Below are 11,476 nucleotides of genomic sequence, written 5' to 3'. Positions count from 1 at the left end.
GTAAGTTAAATAAATTCCATCTTGTTTAAGGAACCAATACGCTTCCTGTGCAGCTCAGACTCCATCGCCAAAACTCCCACCTGTCTGTATCCAATTTGCCACCACCCGGCCGCACCACCGTGACCAACACCGCGAACTTGGCTTGCCAGCTCCGTGTTGCTTGACAGCCTTCTGGAAGAAAGTGCCAACAAACCATTTTCCAGCTTTGAATTCCAGGGGGGTGAGATAGGGGGTGATGTGAAGTATGCTATATCTGAGTCCAAAATATGCACACATGCATATGTAAGGAGAACAGTGCAGTGGTAAGGAGAACAGTGCAGTGTGTAAAGAAAATTTGACAAGGCAGACCACTGTTAACATTGATAAATTGAACTTCCATTTTAGTCCAAATAATTTCTTATGGGCCTGTTAAATTAAACCTTCTTGGAAGTCCTATCACCATCCTTGGTATCAGGTAAAGAAGTTGATGGTAGTGGCATCTACTTTTCTTTCCTAATATATCATTTATTGGAGCAGTTATATATGATGTAGAACATCTGTGCTCAATTCTTTACACTTCTGACTGAGGGGCTTCAAATCTACATCCCCACTGAAGAAAGCCCTAACCATGAACCACAGTTTTGGCATTTTATACATAGGCAGTATTTGAAGCAGAGACCAGAACCCTCACTTAAGTACCTTAACCACTAGGCTACAAAATTATGGGTTTTTTTTCTTGAATATACACTGTCCCTCTGATCCAACAAATGTTAAATTCTTTTCCACACAAAAAAGAAGCAGCTTCAGCAGGTGAGATGGAGAGTGAGGTCCTATAATTCAGGTGAGAAAAGCATTTTCTTTGGAGGTGGGAGATATGGGTAGAAGAAGAGGTTGCACTTTTCTGGGTGAGTGCTTTAGTATAACAGAAAGTAGCGTAACAGGGCATAACATAACAGAGAGGGCTTTAGTGTAACAGCCAGTTACTAGGAAGGGAGATTGTAGCCAAGACATCTTGCAGCAAGCTTGGCGTCAAGGAGTTGCAGGTCAGAATAATCTAGCTAAACAGACTGCAGGACCTAGCCTGCAGTGCTGGGCTGCTGATTAGAGGGCTAGCAGTACCTGGGCCTAGACTGTTCTCACTGGTGGCAGATGACAGAACAAGGAGCAAAGCCTCAAGTAGCAGCAAGGGAAATTTAAGTTAGATATTGGGAAAACCTTTTTCATGAGAAGGGTAGTTACACACTGGAACAGGCTACCCAGAGAGGTTGTGGGATTCCTATCCATGGAGGTTTTTAAGACCCTGGTCCACAAAGCCTTGGCTGAGATTATCTAGTTGGGCATGGTCCTACTTTGAGCAGAAGGTTGGACTAGATGACCTCCTGAGGTCCCTTCCAACCCTATGAACAGAAATCTGGGTCAGGTGACTGGGAGCAGGCAGGGCTTTGCTCCATATAAGTCCAACCTCTGGGCTGGAGTAGGCTGTCTATGCCTGCAGGCTAAGGAGCAGTAGACAGAGTGGACTGCCAGAAACAAGGTATCCTGTGGGCTGGGGAAACAAACTCCCTAAAGGAGTTCAGATTTGAGTTGCAACTGAATAGCTGGTGCTTTTTGCTATAGTTATATGTCCTTTGGAGTTTGGTTCTAACCCGAGGACCAGATTGTGGCTACGTGGGAGTTCTGGAAGCCATGTAGCAGGGTGCTGGGGGCAGAGGTGCTCTGGATATTGAGACCTGCTCTGGGGTGGGAATGTGAAGGGCTGAGGCCCAGAAACTAAGGCTGAGGGGCGCAGTTAGAGAAACAGGACTAAAGCTAGGGAGGCTGAAGAAATGGAGGCTATGGGGGGAGCATTAAAGAAGCTACTCCTGGCCTCTAGAGGCCTCATCCCCAGTATATTACTGAAAACGTCAAAGTTGTGGCAGCAGAGAGACACGAGGGGTGCCTATGCATAAGCACTGAGGCTGCTTCTACATACTCAGATTTCAGCAATTGCTGCATTCCAGCAGTGTCCTGTGTCTCCTGTATCAGTGTCCCTGTACTTAAAAATGGTAGCAGCTATTGAAGAAGCTTTAGTTCAAGTGGCCCCACCACCATTTTGAAGTGTGGGGGTGCTGACACAAGAGGGGCTTACAGTGGGGGCAGTGGAGCACCTCATCTTTGATTTGAGCATATGAGGCAGCAGGGGGGCAGGCAGCTGCTGTGACTCTGGACTCCAAACCCAAGTTGGGGTCCTGACTGCAGCTGCTGCCTCTCCCACCATCTCTGCACCCCCGTCTCTCTTTCTTTTTTTTCTTTCCTCCCATTCCCACTTCCCCCATGTATTCCCCCGACAACCTCTTCCTTTCCCCTCCCCTCCCCTCCCCTCCCATTTACCTCTGCCCTGGTGCCAGCAGTCTCTGGCTGCGCTGCAGCAATGGGTACAGCATGCAGCCCAGCCCAGCTCTCTAGCAGCAGCACAGAACCATCACCACTGTTACAGGGTTGGCTGGGGCAAGAGTGGAGTCTGCTCCACCCTGCTGGCACCAGAGCGAAGATGGACAGGGGTTAGGAGGACAAAGGCTGTGGTGGTGGAGAGAAGAGACAGAGGCCTGATGGTGGGAGGCCTGAGGAGGCAGTGGGGAAGGGATAACGGAAGGATAAGCATTTGGGGAGGTGGGGGGGAGTAGGCAGCAGGGCGACAGCAGTGTGTACCCCCTAACACAGTGGCTCCCTACCTTTTTTTCCTGTGACCCTAAATCTGGGTCATGACCCCCACCCTCACCCCCGACTTGTTGATGCCTAGCAGTACCAGCAGAGCCTAGTCCAGGCCAGGATTGCAGGGGGCAGCAGTGGTGGGAGCCGTGCGGACTCTGTGCCAGGAGAGCCCCGCAGGCAGAAAAAGTGGAGTGAGCAGAGGACCTCCTCTGACCCTGATTTGGGTCACAACCTGAGGTTGGGTGCCACTACCCTAATACTTCCCCATTACTGCCTCCCTGCAGCCTGCCCCCCGCCACTACTTTTCCCAATGCTGTGCTGGTGGACACACATTTTAGATATTTCTTCAAAAATCACATTCTATACATGGACATTTATAACAAACACTTTTTCTGTGTATAGAATCCAGTTATTGGGATTTAGAGTTGTCTTGGATTCAGGTAAATATGGCACTTGAATGTGCCCTATTGATTACCAGTAAATGCCATAATACCTGTCTTTCTCTCTCTGAAAAGAATTGCAAAATTTAGAAAATGGTAAACCTATGCACAAATCTCAACATACTCAACATAGAACTTGGAAAGATATAATCATTTCAGAGAAATCATACCTTCAGAGTACTTTACATGATTGCAGCATATTTTGATTTTTATCGCAGAGCGAGCTTGGAGCACAATGTTATGAAACAATGATCTTTCAGTGGGAACTAATATCCTCTTTTACACAGATTAGAAAACAGAAATGGATTTCTAATAAGATAGTTATCAAATGTTGCTATTTCTATTCTTTTTATATCAGATTGCTTTTCTCCTTTGCTAAAGCCTATCCAGATTGACACAGTAGGATCACTAATGCACTTAGCATTAAACATTCTTGAGTTTAAAGCACATAAATTTCTATCCCTAATATTTTGATTGTATGTAATATAACTTTTCTCATTAGCCACATTCATTTCTAATAACAGTCTGAATCCCATAATAATGGGTGCCTGTACACAAGCATGGAGGCTGCTCTGATGCGCTGTAATTACAGTGTGTTAGAGCAGACTCAATCAAGTCTGCTGGAGCATGGTAATTACCATGCTTCAGCAGCCTCCTGTATCTTGTGTATCAGTGTCCTCAAGGAGCTTCCCCAGGATTAAGAGGGTAGGAATGAGGCCACAGAACCACGTCACTCAGTTTCAGCTTTTCCCTCAAGAAAACTATTCTTGATTTGGGTGGTCTATTAGAGACAGAATTCAAGTGACAGTTTCCCTTAAGAATGTTAATACAGAAAATAGTGCCTTTTTTAGAATATTAGCTTGCCCAGCTTTGGGGTCTGTGACAAGAGCCCTAGGAGCCTAAGAGTTACTGCCACAAGGGTTAAAGCCTGGAAAATTGGAGGGTTTGGCTCTAACTCCACATTTTTTACTTGGCTGTGACTATTCTAAAGGAGATTTGTATATCTTTTCCCCCCATCTCCTTATGTGAGTATATCTTACTTGGCTGTGACTACTCTAATGGAGAGTTGTATATCTCCATTAGTCCAGAACACCTGAGAACCATGGATTAGCTAGTTTTTGCTTCAAGGCTCAATTTCATTTAAATTCTTTGAGAATATAACATCTCTACTGTTTAAATGTTTCCCTCTTGCAGATTTTTTTGTCAGCTTGTTGCGAGATTTGCATTTTTCAGAATTTTGGAATATCCTGGAGAATTAAATTATTGCTTTTTTTTAGTTCTTCTGCTGAGTCATCCTGAAAGGATATAGCATACAGTGAGGATCAACTTTAAGTGAAAGAATCTGTGTGATGGGGAAGAGGAATGATTAGTGGTGTGGCCAAATAGGTGGTTACCAGAAGGTTTTGGTGAGCAATTTGGAGAAGCACTCAACAAGCTACCATAACTTCCTCCTAACACTTTCCTGCAGGGGACCATCTACTCAAATATTTGTAAAGAGAAGATGGAAGAATAAAGCCATTAGTGACAACCTTAAAAGAAACAATTAAGTCATGAACTAAAGGAAGCACTGCTTTGTTTTTTTTAAAGAAAAACAATACTTCCTTTAAAAATACAAAACAAAAAAAGAAAACTATAACATTTAAAGCAGAAAGTAGCTAAATTCATTTATAGAATCATAGAATCATAGAAGTAGGGTTGGAAGGGACCTTATAGATCTTCAAGTCTGACCCCCTGCCAGGACAGGAGAAAACCTGGGACCTGGTGACAGTCTATGGGATCTGGTGACAGTCTATAAACTCACTAGGGGGGACCAGAAGGGTTTGGGTGAGACCTTGTTTCCCCTAGCGCCCCCTGGAATAACAAGGAATAATGGCCACAAGTTGTTGGAGAGTAGGTTTAGATTAAACATCCGTAAGCACTACTTCACAGTTAGGGCGGCTAGGATCTGGAACCAACTTCCAAGGGAAGTGGTGCTGGCTCCTACCCTGGGGGTCTTTAAGAGGAGGCTTGATGCCTACCTAGCTGGGATCATTTGAACCCAGTTTTTTTATATCTTTCCTCTTTATAGCACTAAATAATATTAATATGAAATGTATACAATTTTGAAGTCTTTTTTGATTTAAAAACAACAATATGGGGAAGATAGTTTATATCGGATATTCTATGTAATGTTGGTGTCTGGAAGGTATGTAAGCAGACAATGACTAATCTCACTGAAGGTGATGAGCGTTCTAGTTTTCTTTAATTCAGGCTAAATGACGAAGAAACTAAATGTCTATTTGTTTAATGACAGCTGAAACAATGAAGCCTACCATTCCAGGCATAGCCCAGGGTGGCAAGCTCTGAATTGAAGTTTAGCCATGTGACTCAAGGCATTTCTCTGGAGACTACCCATAAGTATAGGGGTTGGAGCATTGACTTTCAGCCTTGCTACACTTTACACTATGAGCCACATATGTTGATCGCTGTTCGTGTTAGCTTGAGTTGTTAACAGTCACATTTCAGAGCAGCAGGGACCTGGATGACTGAAACATAAGAATTCCTCCCTCCGCCGCCAACCCCAGGGCTCCCTGCCTTCACCTCAGAGGTTCTCCTCACCCAGAGGCATTGCTTTCTTCTGGCTGCCCATGCTGTCTGTCTGAGGAACAGGTAGGAAAGGGTTAATCTACCTGCCTGGCTGCTGCTGCTGTAGGTTAACCCTTCCCTAACTGTTCCCCCAGGACAGATAGCACAGGAAGCCACAAGTAAGTGGGGGGAGGGGGAAGGAGGACTGAGCAGGCATTTGGGGTGCTTGGGAGGATGAGGAGCTGTAGGCTTAATCCAGGCCAACAAAGGAGGTGTGGGTAGGTGAGGCATTCACACTATGGTGTTGCCTAGGTTAACAACACCTTCATGCAACAAGAACTGGCTAGCAGGAATCAGAAATAATCCATCCCTGGAGTGGTGTAACTTTGAGCCACCTTTATGAGTGCTTAAAACCCAGATTCAAGTGTTTGTGTGGATACCTTTAAGAGTGCTATGTATAAGTTGTTACATTTGCCCCAGGATTGCAGAAGGGAAGGGCACAACTATAGGCAAGGTACAGCTCCGCAAATAAACAAACTTCATTGTTCTATAAGTTTAATTCCTTAACCTTTCAAGAACAACACATGGTACCAGGAGTAGGGTGCAAAGAAAGAAAAAAAAATGGAGCAGCTCAGAATTCCAGAGGAGTTAAGCTGTCCAGCAATGCAGCAGGAAACTGGAAGGAATCTTAATCGGAGCTTCACCATATATATCTACAGAAAAGGAAGATCCACTCAAGGTAGCTATTTTTTAACATATAACAGAAGCTCTATTTCATTATAATGGCCTATGACTATCAGAAGCAAAACAGAAAAGCTATGGTACAGTAATAAAAAAAAAAAGAGGAATATCATATACTCAAACACAATGAAGCCTTTGAATGGTATAATTTCCACGAGAGATGGCAAAAAGAATGTGAGACAATAGAGGAGTTTGTCAAAGACCTCAGACTACTGAAGCAGGCATGCAGCTTTGGTGACCTAAAGAATTCATAATCAGAGACCAGATAGTATTGAGTGTAAGGGATTATTCAAGCCTCAGGAAAAGACTGCTAGAAGATCCTCAGCTTAATTTGGAAAACGCAGTTAGAATGTGCCAAGCAGCTGAGATAACAAATACCAGGCTGCAAAAGCTGGAGGGAAAAAAAACCAGAACAAACTGAACTAGACAGGATTAAAAGACTGCAAAAACCTAAGGCAACATATAAACAATTCAGTGAGGTCCTCCTTTCTGTAACAGGGAAGCAGAGGCCAAAGAGAATTGCTTGAAGGAAAAAAAGCTCAGCTGCAGATGCTGTGGGGGTTACCACAAACCCATGCAATACCCTGCATGTGATAAGCACTGCAACAAATGCAAAAGATTCAATTACTTTGCAAGAGTTTGCAGAAAGGAGCAGAATGCAACACACAAGAAATAGCAGGTGCATCTTCTGTGCAGTGAGTAAAAGGAAGAATTTCTAATTGACACAATGCATGAAGTTCATTCCTGTGAGGATTGGACAATCGCCCTGGATACCAATGGATTAATGGTAACTTTTTAAATAAGATACAGGGGCACAGCTCAATGTAGTACCAGAATACATTATTCAAAAAATGAAAAACTAAACCTGTGTATTATGAGAATAAGAAAGTGAGACTTAGTGCATATAATGGGAACATGATTTAAACCAAGTGTGTTTTTGTGCCCTACATGTTAGACACATGGGTAATATAGTAAATGTTTTGTTTGTAACAGTTCCAGGAAAGGTAGTGCCAATTATTGGGTTGTGAACATGTAAAACTCTGTTTGATTAAGAGAATGCATGTCACTGAGAGACAAGAGAGCAGGAACAGGAGAAGAGTTTTGCTATGTGTTTCAAGGCGTAGGGAAACTGTCAACTGAGTACGAGATAGAATTAAGAGAACCAAATAGTCCCATCATACATATTCCAAGAAATGTTCCCCTTGTACTAAGGGAGAAACTGAAAAAGGAATTAGATTAGTTAACATGGACAAAATAGAAATAGTAGAGCAACCAGCTGCTTGGGTTCATTCACTGGTCATAAAAAAAAAAGCGGGATCCTTGAGATTTCATTTGGATCCTAAGCAAATGAACAAGTGCATCAAAAGGAAGCATTTTCCCATTCCCACCAGGGAAAAAGCTTTTGGCAACATGGCAGAAGCTAAATATTTCTCCACTCTGGATGCCTCTTCTGGATTTTGTCATATTCTTTTTCTAGGGGAACTTGCCTAGTTTTATGAACCTTCAGTGTGCCCTTGGGAAGACTTTGGGTTTTTTGTTTGTTTTTCTTTTGTAGGCTTCCTTTTGGACTGTTCTGCATCTGAAGTATGTCACAAAAAGGTGCAACAAATTTTTGAAGGTCTTGATGGAAGCATGGTTTATATTGATGATATATTAGTCTGGGAAAATACTATGGCAGAACATGACTTGAGGCTAAGAAGGGCACTAGAAGGAGCTTGCAGAGCAGGTTTGAAATTGAACAAACAAAAATGCAGATTCAGGGTCAAAGAAATAACATATCTGGGATAAAGGCTCTCTGAGAGAGGAGGGCAAATCGATCCTCAAAGCCCAGGGATTAAAGCCATCACAAACATGCCACCCCCTACAGATGATAAGAGGAGTGCAAAGATTACTGGGAATGATCCTTTTTGTAGGGAAATATCTACCTAACTTAGAGCAGACCAAACACCTTAAATCACTCCTGCAAAAGAATGCTCAGTGAACATTAACATGAAGCTGAATTTAAAAACTTGAAGGAAAAAGTAATGAAAGCTCCAATACTAAAATACTATGACCCTAAAAACCTATTAACCTGTCAACAGGTGCTTCTAAAGAAGGGATTGAAGCAGCTTTGCTTCAAAAGCATGGAGATAGCTGGAGACCAGTAGGGCACTCTAAGTCAGAGAGTCTATATGCAGAAATTGAGACAAAGTTTAGCTGTAGTGGATGACTGTAAGAAATTTCACTTATTCATCTGTGGGAGGCCTGTGATAACTGAAACTGCTATAGTTACCAAAGGTTTATGATCAAAGAAAGGGTTATCAGATATGCCAGCCAGATTACAGAGACTTTTCTTTCAATTGTATGATCTGGACATACAGTACATGCCAGGAAACATCTATTTATTGCAGATGCATTGTCCAGAGCATATGACACAACAGAAAATGACAGAATTCCAGACTCAGACATGGTACAAGTTAATCTAATTAAGAGTGATTCCTATCACAAATAAAATGTGGGCACTAATTGCAGAAGCTACTGCTCAGGACACCACACTGGAAAAAGTGATGATAGCTATTTGTGCTGTTTAGCCTGGAAAACATATACCTAGCCCCTACTCTCAGTTCAAGGAAGAGCTGTCAGTACTGGATGGCATATTGTTCAAAGGCTCATGACTTGTTTTTCTTTAGCACTGCTGGAACAACCTGTTAAACAGAATATATGAGGGGTATCTAGGCATTGAAAAATGCACAAGGAGAGCAAGAGGTGCTATATATTAGCCCAACATAAATAATGAGATAGAAGATGCTGTAAAGGCTTGTATAACGTGCCTTCAGTACAGATCAGTGCAAAGAAGAGAGCCTGTGATGGTCATGGAGGAGCCCCTAGCTCCATGGTATCAAGTGGGCATTGACTTACACATGTAGGAAAAAAATATGTATTAGTGCTGGGTTATTATTCTCACTATCCTGAAACTGCATTGCTCAAAAATCATGTCATAACTCATATCAAATTGTAGAATCCCATGTCTAGCAAAAATCAAAGTGTGAGAACAGACAATGGACCTCAGTTCAACTGTTTTGAGTTTAAAGAGTGTAAAGAGTTTGCAAACAAATATGGATTCCATCACAACACTTCAGGTCTTAAATACCCACAACCCAATGGTTTGGTGGAAAATGGAGTACAAATAGTGAAGAAATTGTTGAAAACAGCTACAGATGTTGAAAAAGCTACACACCAATGTTTACCTGTCATTCTTAAATTACAGGGCAACACCCATGAAACATAAATTGTCCCCAGAAGAAATGCTGTTTAACAGGAAACTCAAAACCAGGCAGCCAAATCTTGTGGATGATGACCACGAGACTCATGAATGCCGCGTGCCCCCAGGGGCTGGGGGGAGGGGCACGGCAAGCTCCTGCAGATGGCGGCAGTGCTGTTGGCGGTGGGAGCCTGGCAGCAGCAAGCAAGGAGCTCCCACATGCGGTGGTGGTACAGTTGGTGGCAGGAGTGTGGTGGCAGCAAGCGGGGAGCTCCCACAGGTGGTTGTGGCATTGTTGGTAGCAGTGGGGGGTGGTGAGTGCCAACCAACAGTTGGTGACCACCCGCAGACACTGGCAGCAGCGACTAGCAGTAATTGCATACTGCCTGCAGATGCTGCCAGTGGCGTTGGCAGTGGGGGGGAGAGGGGTTGGCAAGTGGGGATCACCCATAGGCACCACTGGCCGTTTTGGTGGTGCCTTTTCACAGGGGGTGCATCGCCATGCTTGGGGTGCACATGCACCCATGTGTACCCCCTATGCATCACCAATGATCAGCATGAAAAACAAGATATGAAAACACTGATTTTTTTTTAACTCAAATAAAAATGGCACTATGATATGGGTTCCAGGGAGTTCCCACAACTACACAAAAAGGATATGGTGCTCCCTTTCGATGGATGAATGTGGAAACAAAAAGCACTAGTTCCCCATCTAATAGCTCCCAGATACTATGAAGCAGTCTTACTGGAAGGACAGGTATTAAGAAAGAACAGGTGATACTTGCATCTTGTGAAGGGGAGAAATGAAGCAGCATCATGAGATTCACCAAAAGAAGTGGAGCTAACAACAAAGTGACAAGAAACTACAGAGATTGAAAATGACCCCTCAAAGTAGAGGCATCTGAACAAGGAAACCAAACAGGAACTGAACAAATAAGGATTTAGAATTCAGAGAAACTTAAAAGATCACTTAAGCTAAGAAAGCCAACAAAAAGACTAATAGAGACCTGGTCCGATTAGCTTGATAATTCAAAATACCTATATTCCCTATTCAAGAAGAAGCCAAAGCCTTCTAGTCATAATGTGACTAGTCATAATGTGAAGAACTAGACGTTGATTCACTCTCTTTTTCTTTGTTTACATTATTTGGTAGCTTAATCAATAAACTGGAGTCTAGATATTATAATACAGTTTATAACCTCTGGTACTACAGACTGCCCCAGCTAGCACACAATGTGAGGACTCCTAATGCCTTCCTCTCCCAAATACCTTTCAGAACAGACAAATGTAACAATTTACAAGAGCACTAGCAGTCCTACACCTGTTGTTGCTTGGAAGTGTTATCTTTATATTAAAGGGGAAAAGCCTGGACTAATTGCCAGGATCAGGGTTGCCAGGATCTGGAATGGGCTTCAAAGGGAGGTGGTGCTTGCCCAATCCTTGGGGCTTTTCAAGAGGAGACTGGACAGACACCTGAGTGGAATCACACAGTCCCAGGTTTGGTGACCCTTTTCTTGCCTGTCAGGGGCAGGGGGTTGGACTGTATGGCCCAATGAGGTCCCTTCTGACCCTAGAATCTATGAATCAATGAATTGCCGGGTTGCACTCTTCTTTGCCTCCATTTTCCTGAGCAGGGACCGGATCAGCCCCCACACTGGGCCCCCCTCAGGCCCCAGGGGAGGTGCACCTAGGCCAAGGGTCAGTGAGGATCTAGTCAGAGAACTTCTGGAGGGACTGGATGTATTTAAATCAGCTGGTCCGGATGATCTCCACCCCAGAGTGCTGAGGGAATTGGCTGAGGTCATTGCGGGACCCCTGG

The 11,476-nt window shown here is 43.6% G+C and overlaps 1 long non-coding RNA gene across 1 annotated transcript in view; it reads right to left on the bottom strand.

Moving 5' to 3' along the window:
* Window positions 1-8,941, bottom strand: part of LOC109299223 — an 18,344-nt gene extending 9,403 nt beyond the window's left edge. The window contains exons 1-2 of the long non-coding RNA XR_002097797.1: window positions 8,775-8,941; window positions 3,240-3,245 (exon numbers count right to left, since the gene is read on the bottom strand). This is a non-coding gene — a long non-coding RNA (uncharacterized LOC109299223). The remainder of the gene's footprint in view (window positions 1-3,239; window positions 3,246-8,774) is intronic.
* Between the last annotated feature and the right edge of the window lie 2,535 nt (window positions 8,942-11,476).

Source organism: Gavialis gangeticus, unplaced genomic scaffold (assembly GCF_001723915.1).
Source record: "Gavialis gangeticus isolate Ggan-Ray unplaced genomic scaffold, GavGan_comp1, whole genome shotgun sequence".
NCBI lineage: Eukaryota > Metazoa > Chordata > Crocodylia > Gavialidae > Gavialis > Gavialis gangeticus.
This window is presented reverse-complemented; position numbering and strand designations above follow the sequence as displayed.